This window comes from Cydia strobilella, chromosome 25 (assembly GCF_947568885.1).
Source record: "Cydia strobilella chromosome 25, ilCydStro3.1, whole genome shotgun sequence".
Taxonomy (NCBI): Eukaryota; Metazoa; Arthropoda; class Insecta; order Lepidoptera; family Tortricidae; genus Cydia; species Cydia strobilella.
The window spans coordinates 6,978,247-6,991,413 of NC_086065.1; the positions used below are offsets into that span (position 1 = coordinate 6,978,247).

A 13,167-nucleotide genomic window follows, 5' to 3' on the forward strand; every position below is an offset into this window, starting at 1 on the left:
GAAAACAGCTTCGGTGGTAAGAATTTTCATTTTCAATACTTTAACTTGTTTTATTTAATGTTTTTGCAAGTGTTTATACATTTTATACACTTTTTCAGCTATAGGTAATTCAAAAGTTATTTCTTACTACGAATACTAATTCGATTTTTCCATAGCTGTTTAAAAAAAAAAAATATGTTTAATAAGATTGCTAATGTTACCTAGTTTTTTGAGTAGGTAAGAAGGCAACACAGCTTTCAGACACTACAGTACCCATTTTGTTAAAAAACATTTTCATACTACGTCGGTGGCAAACAAGCATGCGGCCCGCCTGATGGCAAGCGGTCACTGTAGCCTATGGACGCCTGCAACTCCAGAGGTGTTACATGCGCGTTGCCGACCCTAAACCCTAATAACACCCAGCACCCTCGTTGAGCTCTGGCAATCTTACTCCCGGCAGGAACACTATAGGGTCTATGTTATTTGGCTGCGGTTTTCTGTAAGGTGGAGGTACTTCCCCAGCTGGGGGTCTGCTGACATTCACAGTGCCCCTACCCAAACCTAACATAATTAATTAAATATCATTTTATAACGTTGGTCGCTGAATGCCGAGACTATAAATAATTTAATCTTTCGGATTTTTAAGTTTTATCTTAACGTCTTAACGAAACATCTCGGAGAAATGAATTCCTTTCGGGGTCACATTGCTGTGAATAAATAAAAACGTAATCTTAGATTAGACCGCAGTAAACTCCGTTTGATAGCTTATCAGCTCGTTCTATTTACTTAGTTAAGTGGCTCTTATGGTACTCACCTCGCACCTCACAGAAAATAGCCAAAGGTACCTATGATTTTCTTTCGAGGTGCGAAAAACAGTTTCATTCAAAATTTCTTCTTCGTCGTCTTTAGAACTTGATGATGAAATCCTAGCCGATTTCGACCACAGCGATTGTTTGTACTGAACTTTGGCTAATTTGGCTATTGATAATAGGTATTACATCCTTTAAAAGCCCACAGTCCTACACAAAGCACTAATTACTACGATGTAATATAATCCATTTTCATATAGTGCTTTGTGTAGGACTTTGGGCCTGCGTACCGTAACACAAATGCTCTCAAAATATTTATCAGTACGGTTTTTACTCACTATTATTTTTAGTCGCTTTTGAAAAAATAACAGTGAGTAAAAACCGTACTGATAAATATTTTGAAATATGTCTCACGATAGTTTAAGTGCGACAAATGCTCTCTACAAAAAACCCAATCATGAAGATAGTGCCATTTCTTAATTTTTTACGCTTTTCTGGTGCGAAGTACACAAATTAATATATACAGTCATCATTTGTCCAAAACAAAAGACGATAAACAGCTGATTTTAAATGCCATTAAATTTCTATAGTCCTATTGGGTCCTTTTTGAAGGACATTCGGTATCGCGAAATCGTGTAAGTTCCGTCATCTCAGGCTCAGTCTTCCCTGTCCATGACTTTCTACTTTCTACTGACATCCACTTGATGGCTACTCTAGCCTGTCTCGTCGGATGACACAACTGAATTCTCTGAATGTTACTGATATGACTAGAACTACCCAAAATCGGTAATATTCAAAATTATTTAAAAAGATCTTTAAAAGCAATGTTAGAAATTTATAACACGAAGCCGATTAGGAATAAAAATACATCCATAAAATTATAATTGCAAAAAGTAGTTATTCAACTGTGTTAACAGCGAATAAAAAAATCAAAACAATTTTCGGTTACAGATGTAGTTAAAGTGACGTCACAAAGTTTGTAACTCCCCCTCCCCCTTGTCACAACGTCACATTTTCTTGACCCCCTCCCTCCCCCTAAACGTGTGACGTAATTAATGGATCACCCCATAGTGTAAAAAATAATGACTGTCATTTGACTTTATTATCAGCTCACCTACAACATCTTGTCATATCATAAAACTGAATTTTAGGTACCTATCTGCATTTAAGTTAACAAATTTCATAAATTCAATCGGATTACGGTATAGTCCAGCGTTAACCTATAAGCAGAATGCAGTGGAGGCACATAAGAAAGAGAAGACCTCCTCATCATCATATTTAGACAAATTACTGTGCACTTGTTAAATATCACAAATTTTTGATGGACTTTTTCTGAAACGGGAAAAATAAATTTTCTTTGGCAGTTATAATTAAAATAAGTTTCGAAAACCATAGTTATGGAAACGGACCAAGGGATTTTTCGTACAAATTCCTCTTTTTGGTAGTCAGTTAATAATGTAGCATCTAGCATATGTCACCCGGGCCACAGCCTCTGATCAACACCTCATGCATTCCAGAGGGCCTAGTCAAAATCGTTGATAGAAAACGCTAATTGAAACTTAAACTATGAATGGAATTAGTCAAGTGACTTTCATAGCATCTGCTGTCATCCCTTTTCTCATTTTCATCTTCAATATCATCTTAGCTATAGGCCCCCTGTTCTGACGCTACGATGGAACGCGACACTAAAATACATAGATTCAGACTAAGCTAAGTTAGCAGCGATTTTGATAGCCCAGACCGTGCAAGTGTTATTTTAAACGTCAAACTTCTATGAAATTATGACGTTTACTTGACGCACAGTCTATCTATGTTATCAAAATCGCTGCTAACTTAGCTTGGTCTGACTCTATTACACACAGACTGCTAAAACACACAGCGGCAGTTAAGCCTTAGGGGTCATCCATTAATTACATCACACGTTTAGGGGGGGTCAAGAAAATGTGACATGTTGTGACAAGGGGGAGGGGGGTCACAAACTTTGTGAAGTCACTTTAACTTATTTAAATTATTTTATTCGCTGTACAGCATAATTTTTAGAATGTATATGCTTTGTGTTAATAAATAAATGAAAAATAAACGTAAGTTTAGTCGTAGTCGGTTAAAAAGCCTTAATGTAAATGTCACGCACAGCGTTTATGTAAGTTAGCGACCTCCTAGTATAACAATAAGTATTTTGTAACAATATGCGGTTACATGCCTGTAGTAATTGGTTTCACACACATTTTGAGGGTCTGAGCTTATTTTGGCGAGGAGTGGGCTACTTACTACGTATTTGTCTAACAAATCTACAAAAGTGCGAGTATATATTTTAGTATGGAACTGAGAAATTGGAAATGAAACACAAAGATACTGATAAAATTGACGAGGTTTTTGATTTCGAAGTGACATTCCCAATTATATTTCTGCCTTGGCACATACATATTTGGCGCTTTTTTGTGTAAAATATTATAGGTAATTTAACTTAATCAAAATTAAACTGATTAATATATGAAAGGGAAATCGAAATTGGTTTTGGCAGCAAGCTTATAAGAGGAGAGGTAGATTTGTTGGTCTTTTGGTTGCAAACAAAAACGTGGTTAACTTAAAATTACACATAAGCAACTCAAAAACCTTTCGAAATTGTATTAAATTTCAAACAAATACACGTCACTAAAAATTCGTTAACAAATTAGGTGTTCCGTCTGCTTTGTTGTTTGCACAGCTGATTTGGCCCCTTGTTTGGAGAATATAGTCTTTATTGTTTTGTAATAGAGTTCACTATGATTTATGAGTGGATATGATCCAATTGTGTTAAAATACGTGTGTGTCTAAGATCGGATATGATTCAGGAATGTTACTCGACTTTAAAACATGTTTTAAAAACAGTGCTTTTGAGTTTTTGTGTCTTAGTACTCTTAATTCATTGAATTTTAATATTTATTTTTGTGATTATGCTTTCACGGTCTTGAGAAAGTACAAGGTGATTTTGATTAATTTATTTTATAAAAGTAACATAATTGCAGTCATTTCAATATGCTATAGAACGTACATGATATATTTTAAAGGTTTTAATTGTATTTCTTTGGTGTTATTCGTATATAGTTTAAGGAACTTGTTTTAAATTCGATAAAATAGGATGTTGGGTGGTTGACACTTTTATCAATAGAAAATTTAATTTTTTCGTTTCAGAGCCTTAGGCTTTCATAAATATAATATATTCCACAGTACTAGTCTGTAGTATCCTAGTATCTCAGTTAATTACAGTAAACTAAAGAGAAACTCAACGCTGAACATTACCCGCCTTTTGTGAAGAAAATACCTCTTCAGCAGTCGACCCAAAGTGCTATAGAAAGTACAAATTCACTTAGGTAATTTGATTTGATAAAATTTTATTAAAGTAACATATTGCACATGTTGAAAGTTCAATGTTGTATCTAGTCTTTAGTTTATGCTAGTTGTAAATAAATATGACATTTTTTAAATATTTGAATTGGGTTTCTTCTTTGATATTTTATTTAAGGAATTTATTTTATTTTAGATTAGAAAAAATAGGATGCTGAGAAGTAGAACTGGCTGACAATTTTCTCACGAAAAATTTAAGTTTAAAATTGGTTGTATCGTTTGACTCAGAGGTTTTCAAAAAACATTTAACACACCACAGCTTCTCAGTGAATTGCAGACCAAAGACAAACTGCTTAAACGCTGAACATTACCCATCTTTTGTAACGCAAATTCCTCATAAGCGTTCGACACACTTGATTAGTCGGGGCCGGTACATTACCATGTCAATTGGTATTGTCTACGAGAGGAGCTGGGAATAGTAATAAGTTATGTAAGTGACCCATTTTGTTTTGAAGGTGTAGTTGTGTCGTTAAAAATGGCTTTTTTACTATTTTTAGCTCCTTGACCCAATATATGAGAAATTTCACGCACACTTTCACAGTTAGAGATAAATATAAAAATAAAAAAGCCGTTTTATTATATATACCATATTTATTTATTGGTAAAGGGTATCAAATGATGAGGTACTAAAAGTTCGAACGACGACTTTTCATAACACAATTTATATTTTAATTTTTTTCTTGAGTTACCGGCCGCTCTCGTTTTGTTAATCGTTTCTTTGTACTTAATAATAATAAAGTTTCAAATAATATAATTAAATATTTCAATAACCGTGGCAATGTGGAATTATTGCCATTTGTCCGAGGTAAAACTAGGTCCAAGTTACAACACTTACAACAGTTTCCCCTACCTATTTGTTTTTAATAACTAGGTCGAACTGTATTTGTTTTATTGTTTATGAGTCACGACTGACTATTCTAAAGTTATGACTTGAAATAACTTTAGAATAGTCTAAAGAGAATGAGTATCAAAGATCTGGTGAAGGTTGGTAGGACTATGATTTCAAGATTAGGGTTTCGGTACATTCTGTCCCTATAATATTTAAATTTAATATTTATTTTAAAGTCTGCATATGAGCGCTCATGAATCACAACGGGCGGAGCCCCACTTTTCCCCCAAATTCTAGAGCGAGATTGTTCGAAACCTGTGCGCAGAAGGATCTAAACAGTGACTATGGTTTAGATCATAATAAAATTGTAGAAAATTAATATATGTTTTACCAATAGGGGTATTACTGCAATGTTCTGCCATCAGAGTGCAGCACTAGCCCGTTTAGTAAACCATAGAGTAACTTATACATACTGTGCCTTTAACAGTTTTCAGACAAGTTTTCTGAGATAATAAAATATGACATTGATGTACAAGGCGGTTTTTTTTACAGAGACCTCTTTATCGCTCAAATATGAAATTGACGGAGTTGTTAGATAACGAAATTTCGATTTTCTTTTGCGATAGACCTTCAAATTGTGGTGGTGGCGCCCCCTGCCCAGAGTTTCGTGTAATATTCCCTTATCGTTTGGTCCGGTATCTTTTAGTTTCGATTCATTTATAATTGTCAACATGATATTTAAATATCAAGATTTCACTTCGTGATTTGTTGATAATACTTATCTTATTGGAAGAGATCCCTTACAGGGATAAGTTCGCCTTTGTACATTGTATACTTTCTGTTTAATTGTATATCTTAACCTGTCTAATGTGCAATAAAGTGTTTAGAATAGAATACTTTTTATTCGTAAACACACAGACAATAGACATACATTAAAAGAACATGAAAATAAAGTGTCACGAAATGGCCCCATCTCAGCATGCTGCTGGCGACTTCCAGTGCTGATCATACATATATACATACATACATACTTATTCTGTGCCAAATATAAGAAAGAGTTGCGGCTTGAAAGATTACTTCACACTACTTCACATGGTACCATCCAGTCTATCCACACTGTTAACTGTCATTTCGTCAACCTTATGCCAAAGACACAAGGTTCACCGATAGTCAGTAAAGAGCTTTCTGTACCAAGTACCAACCTCGCGAGTTTATTATCGAACAGCGTCTAATAGTGCAAACTGTGGCTGCACGAATATGTCTTAAGGCGACTGGTATCCTCAATATCCTTGGTATGTTAAACATGTCGTCTGAGAAACTTAACATTAAAACACTTTCATAGGTACAAAATAAAATAAAAAAACTTTTAAAGGATGAACTTTGGGAACAAATCAAATTGTTTTTATATCAAATATTCTGATTTGTGTTTTTAAGAAGTCGCATCACACTCACACACTCACTTTTCACTTCACTCACTTCACTTCGCTTCACTTGTCACTTTTTAAGTGCGAGCCTTATGGTTTCGTCTTGGCAACATTTTACATGAAAATGTTTGTGGTGGGATACATTATAAACTGAAATAGATGGTATATATTTTTTTCTTTAATATATGACATCTATATCAGTGTGATATCAGTTTATAATAATATAAATGCTGGTTTAAACTTTCATGAATTTTATACATATATAATTATTTATGCACGTTTCGAGCACGGCACTGTCCCAATGTTCTCGAAGAAAAACTTACACTACTGTACTCACTCAAAGTGACCAACTTATAGTAAAGTTGTTGTTTTGCAGTCTTTTTTGTCATTTTTTTTTTAAATAACTTGATACCTCATGTTATTTAACTACTTATATTTGTAACCTAGCTTTGTTCGCTTCTAGCTTAGTCTTTAACTTAAATCTTAGCAAACCTAGCCCATAACTAAAAACACGTTACGCAAAACAATCAGTCGTACTTAAAATTTATATGCAATTGTTTTGCCGAACAAGAATCCGACATTTGTTTCTAAACCTTATCTATAACTAAATACAGTTCAAGTATGTAAGTTAAATTTTACAAATATGTTTTCGATGTTCTATATATCAAAAAGCCTTAAGGGATTTTGTTTGTTCTTGTAAAATAAATCTTAGTTTTTTTGTAATAAAGTCGATATTTCGAGATTGGATTTGATGGGATGGTCAAATTCGGTGTTTTGGGTAATGAATTTAGTTATGTTTAGCGGTCCTAGTCCCGTAAAGATATTTATTTATTACTGTACCTATGTCTAGAGTGCTATTTTAATAATTCTCGTGTCATTTTTGTTGTTTTAGTTTTAGAAATTAATCTTTAGATTTTAAATTTTTATTTGTACAAATAGTTTGCTTTAACCTAGGGAAGAGCGGTGCCTCCCGACACAGGCAATTTTTAGCTTACCGGGCGGCTCCATCACCTAAATCATGGCAATTTGTGTTTAAAACAAATAATATGTGTCACCTAGCAACGGGAAAACACGCACGTTAATCTTTTTTCCCTTAAATAAATATATTTTGGATTATTTCTGATGATTCTTTGGCAAATTGGAAGTGGTGAAATATACACGATCCTCAGATATTGTTATCTCTCCACGGAGACCGCAGGTTGCAGATAAAAACCTGAAAAAGCGCCGTCATCGATAACCCGGCCTACATGACAAGCTGTCATACAGAAAATAAACAAACAAGAAAATATATCTGTGTAAAATATCAACAACAACGGCGAAATTTACAATATCTACAAGTGATTACTATTGTTATTTATACTACTGACCCTCGTGGCACCAAGTCTTGTGAGTACGTCAGCCTTGTCGTTGCGCTGTTTAAGTGCTTCAAGTATATAGCAGTTCTGCAAGGTAACGGCTGTTACTTTGGATGAATCTTCTTCGCTTTTCGGAAACGTTCCAACGAATTAAGACTATATATGTGTTGTAAATAATTCCTTTTCATTTGCTATTGAGGCCTTACGGTGACCAGAGGATCGCACCAGGATCATCGTATTACCTTATATTTATGTAACATTTTTATATCCCTTTTATATTGTGTTGTAAGTTTTATATTTAATTTAATTATAGAATCATAATTTAGCATAATTTTACATTTAAGATGAGTTCCACCTCCCATACATTGATTTGCCCCCACTGCTCCGAATCGTCTCGTAGATTCACGTCACAGGGCCTTAAGACGCACATTACACGCCTACACAAGAACGTGGCTCCTCAGCGCAGCCAGCCTTCATCTGCTCGGGTGGCTCCCCGCGCCATCCAGTCCGTCCCCCACAGCCAGCCCGGGCGCGCCACTACATGCTCACAGGGCTTGCAACCATCTGGGGACACCCTCAGGAGCCTCGGCACTCTTAAAACTTCAGTACGGGTGCTTCGTCACATACCCCGGGGAGCGAGAAACCTGGCGGCGGAAAAACTATGCAACGTTATTAGTAAGTGCATTGAGACCAATGAAACTACCGATTGGTGTGCGCTACTTACTTTTGCATATTCGGCGCTAAGAGCACCCGACGTTGAGGCCCCGGGCAATCTCACGTCTAAAGTGAAGAATAACTTAGTTGCCACCGGATTTTCGTCTACTTCGCTTGAAAATGTAAGTGCCGCGGAAGTTTCCTCCCGTATGCCCTCTGTCCTAAAGACAATAGAATATAAAGTCTTCGAAGGTGATGTGAGGGGCGCCGCTCGCGTGTTAATGTCAGATGACTCTATAGCACCTCCGGGTCCTGAGACTCTTGCCTCCCTACAGACAAAGCACCCGCCCCCGTCCCGCCCTTTAATTTTCCCCCGGGAGCCAGATAGGACTACTCAAGCCTTGACCGTTAACTTAGAGGAAGTAGTCCAAGCGCTTGGGACTTTTCATAATGGGTCAGCCGCGGGCTTGGACGGAATTCGACCAGCTCATTTAAAAGAGTTGACGTCGAGCTCGGCTGCCGACAACGGGCAACGGTTGCTTGAGTGTCTCGTTAAACTCTGTAATTTTTTACTCAGTGGACAACTAAACCCCGAAGTTTGCCCGTATTTGTATGGAGCCTCTCTGTGCGCGTTAACTAAAAAAGAGGGAGGCGTACGGCCAATTGCTGTGGGAAGCACCTTTCGGCGTTTAGTAGCAAAACTGGGGTGTCGTGCGGTAAGGGAACGAATGGCTGGGTATCTCCAGCCACATCAATTAGGCTTTGGCACACAAAGAGGGTGTGAAGCCGCTATCCATGCCACTCGCACATTTGTAGCTGACCCAGCAAACACAGACTGCGTTATCATCAAGTTAGATGTTAAAAATGCCTTCAATTCCGTGGAGAGAGACGTTCTTTTGAGCGAAATAGAACAACATTCACCGTCTCTATACCCTTTTCTGAACCAAGTTTATCATTCCCCGTCTAACCTATTCTACAACGACTCCTTGATCCTTTCCCAGGTGGGTGCGCAGCAGGGAGATCCACTCGGACCGCTCACCTTCAGCCTCGCTATCCATAAGATAATACCGTTTTTAAAGTCACCTCTTAACACATGGTATTTGGACGACGGGACATTGGGAGGAAAACCTGATGTTGTAAAGCAAGACTTGGATTTTCTTCTTCCACGTCTTAAGGAGATGGGTCTGGAGGTGAACGCGACCAAGTGTGAATTTTTCTGCTGCAGCCCCACTTTTTCTTCTTCCTTGTATTCTTTTCAGACTCTGCTTCCCGGTCTCAAAGAACTTTCACGCACCACTTTTTACCTTCTGGGCTGCCCAATATTCCCAGACGCCATCCCGGATGCAATAGAGGCCAGGAAACGGCTCCTTCTGCGCGCCCGGGAGCGCCTCAATAATATAGGTACCCACGTCGCCCTAGTTTTACTTAGAATGTGTTTTGCGGTTCCAAAAATAACGTACCTTTTAAGAACCACCCCGACGTGGTTGTGTCCTGATGAAGTGTCTTCTTTTGACGACACCTTAAAGGATACAACAGAAACCATCTTAAATGTGTCGCTTTCTGATGACCAGTGGACCCAAGCTTCTCTGCCTGTACGTCATGGTGGTCTGGGTTTACGGCGCGCGAGGGACGTAGGCCTGCCAGCCTTTCTAGCGTCAGCGCATGGGGTCGTTGACCTTGTCTCTAAAATGTTACATTCTCATGGAGACAGGGTTACGATTCCCTTTGTTAGCGATGCGCTGGCAATATGGTCAGATCGTTACCCAACTGTGTCCGTGCCTGAGGCTCCACAAGTGCAGAGAGCGTGGGATGACGCGGGTGCCAGAAACACACTTGCCCGTCTCTTGAGTGCTGCTACGGGTGTGGATTTGGCAAGACTCCGGTCGGTGTCAAAGGTAGAAGCGGGAGCGTGGTTACAGGCATTACCTTCCCCTCACCTGGGAACACTCCTCGACAGTGACTCAATGCGTGTGGCTGTAGCTCTTCGCCTGGGCTGCGATGTTTGCATATCTCACAAATGCATCTGCGGCTCCACGGTGGAAGCTAATGGCCATCACGCATTGAGTTGCTGTCGCTGCTCAGGAAGATTTCCCAGACACCACGCGCTTAATGACATCGTCCGGAGAGCCCTAATATCCGCAAACATACCGTGTGTTCTGGAACCACCGGGTCTCTGTCGCACCGATGGCAAAAGGCCGGACGGTTTAACGTTGGTGCCATGGCAGAAGGGGAAGTGCCTACTGTGGGACGCCACGTGCGTCAGCACTTTCGCCGCGTCACATCTCAGCCGGACGGTGCAGACACCTGGCGCTGCGGCAGAGTCGGCAGCTTCAAGAAAGAGAACGAAATATTCCATCCTCGAGGCAAATTATTATTTTGTACCCCTCGCCTTCGAGACAACGGGGTGTTGGGGGTCTGACGCCATATCGTTTATTAGGGAGGTGGGACATAGGATTAGGGAGAGGACCTCTGATGCTCGCGCGGGTTCGTACCTGGTGCAAAGGTTGGCCATCGCTATCCAACGTGGTAACGCGGCAAGTGTGATGGGCACCTTTGCACCCGGTACAGCTCGCGGAGGTCTTTTTGAATAAAATATTTTAGTTAGTTTTGTAGTTTATTGTTTAATTCCATTTTTTTTTATACACTGTAATGTCATGTATTTTCTGAAATAAAATAAATTAATGTAAAAAAAAAAAAAAAAAACAAATAAAATATAAAAATATATATATATATATAAAATATAAAAAAGGGCAAGAACTCTCGTATTTGTATAAGTACGTAAATCCTGACCAGGAATATATGATCACGCGCCATGTTGCGGAATTTCACTGGAACTATTTTTTTCATACTATACTGAACTGTCAAACAGCGCCCTCTTGACAATGATCATATATTACAGGCTTTACATCGCTCAGAGACAGTCAGAAAGGAAGAGCTTGACTACTTCTGCTCTACAGACAGTACCGACCGGGACCTAAGTAAGTAATGATAAGGGTCCGAGCGAAATTTAAGTTATCTTTTTGCATTTTTCGAGAATGATTCTTCTGCTCTATACAGCACAACTGTATATAGCACGTAATACCACGATTCTTGACCACCACGCACATATGAATGGTTAAAAAAAATACTCCCTTGTAAGTAATATTAGCTGTTACGCGTGGGTGCTATCCCCCAAGAAACTGTAATGAAAAACACACAAAATCAATTCATTGACGATTGCGAAACCTACAGAAATATAGTCGTGTCTCAAAGATTAAATTTTGACAAATTACCAAAACCGTCAAAACGCCTAACATCCCGCTACAGCTTTTCAAGTCCAATTAACACTTTAAATATACATACAAACAGCGACGCGTAATTGAACTTCGGTGGACCTTATATGGTTGCAATAAGAATCACAATGAGTCAACAGTGGATGGTACAAACAGGCCGTGCTGCACCAATTTACACCACTCTGTTCCGGGATTGGTGACTGTCAACATGGTACCGTTTCTCATGGGAATTCGTTGGGGTCACTGGTCAGCCCCACCAGTGTCCAGTGGACACTGTTGAGGCGTTTATAGAACTATTTTTAGCCAGGTTGTCTTCTTTGACCTCGTAAAGCCCACGGTCCTACCTGTAGTACTAATTACTTCAATGTAATTTTACGAAGTTTAATTTCTTTTGCTTCATTTGATTTCGAGTCGATAAAAGTGTTTTCATTAAAAATATTTATGTTTGACGAAATATATAGAAAATTTCGATTACATCATTACAGCAATTCATCTTTAACCTCATAAGAGTCATAAATGCCAAACAATTCTTGCGCTTTCGAATTTGGATTTTTCTTTATTTTTATAAAAGTTCAAAACTCGAATTGAATTTGTACTTGTAGAAGTACGCCGGGACTTACGTGGTTAAAAGCACAAAAAACAAACTTTTATTAATTAGACTGTGTACAGTATTATCAAAATCTGTAAGAAATTGTTTTTCAGGTATATTTTGAGCCTGATCCAGATTGCTTCCTTCCTGATTTTTTGTTTTGTATAGTTTTATGTGATTGTTTCCATTTATAACACGTGATAAATGCCCTGCTGAGAGATACCTATATTTCCTGTGTTTTTACTCTGTTTTCCGATACAGGAACGTGAAGAAAGAAGACAGCATATTCTGTTAATGAAGAGAGCTATCCGTCGACAGTATTGCCACTAAACACTGTCATGGAGTTGCTCTCTTTATGAACGGATGCTTTTTCAGCGAGTGGAAAACAGAACAAGAGAAAAGGTGTTTAGGGAAAAGCGCTTTTTGACACTTACCGGTATTTATATATTAGAATTAAGTCTTTTTGTAAAAAATCACCCTGAACATTTCACAAAGCGCTCATGCAAAGATAATATTAGATCGCAATATAAATATAATATGGTACTTCCGAGAGCTAGCACTTTAATATATAAAAAAAGCACATTCATATCCGCTATTAATGTCTTTAATCATCTGCCTAATGAAATAAAAAGCCTCGAAGGAAATACCTTTAAAAGATGCTTAAAAAACTTTTTAATAGACAAAGTCTTCTATAACCTAAAAGAATTTTATAACTCTGTAAACCTAAATGTAATTAAAATTTAGTTTAAGATTACTTAGTTTAAGATAAAATAAATTGTATGCCCGAAAAGGGTAAAACTGTTGATACCCATAAAAAAATGTACCTAGCTATACTTCTTGTACCTACACAGTTTGAACAATAAATGTTTCTG

General features: G+C 37.9%; 1 long non-coding RNA gene across 1 annotated transcript in view; it reads right to left on the reverse strand.

Moving 5' to 3' along the window:
* Positions 1-270: 270 nt before the first annotated feature.
* The window catches only part of LOC134752936 (uncharacterized), a 160,245-nt gene continuing 147,348 nt past the window's right edge, over positions 271-13,167 (reverse strand). The window contains exon 2 of the long non-coding RNA XR_010128779.1: positions 271-388. This is a non-coding gene — a long non-coding RNA (uncharacterized LOC134752936). The remainder of the gene's footprint in view (positions 389-13,167) is intronic.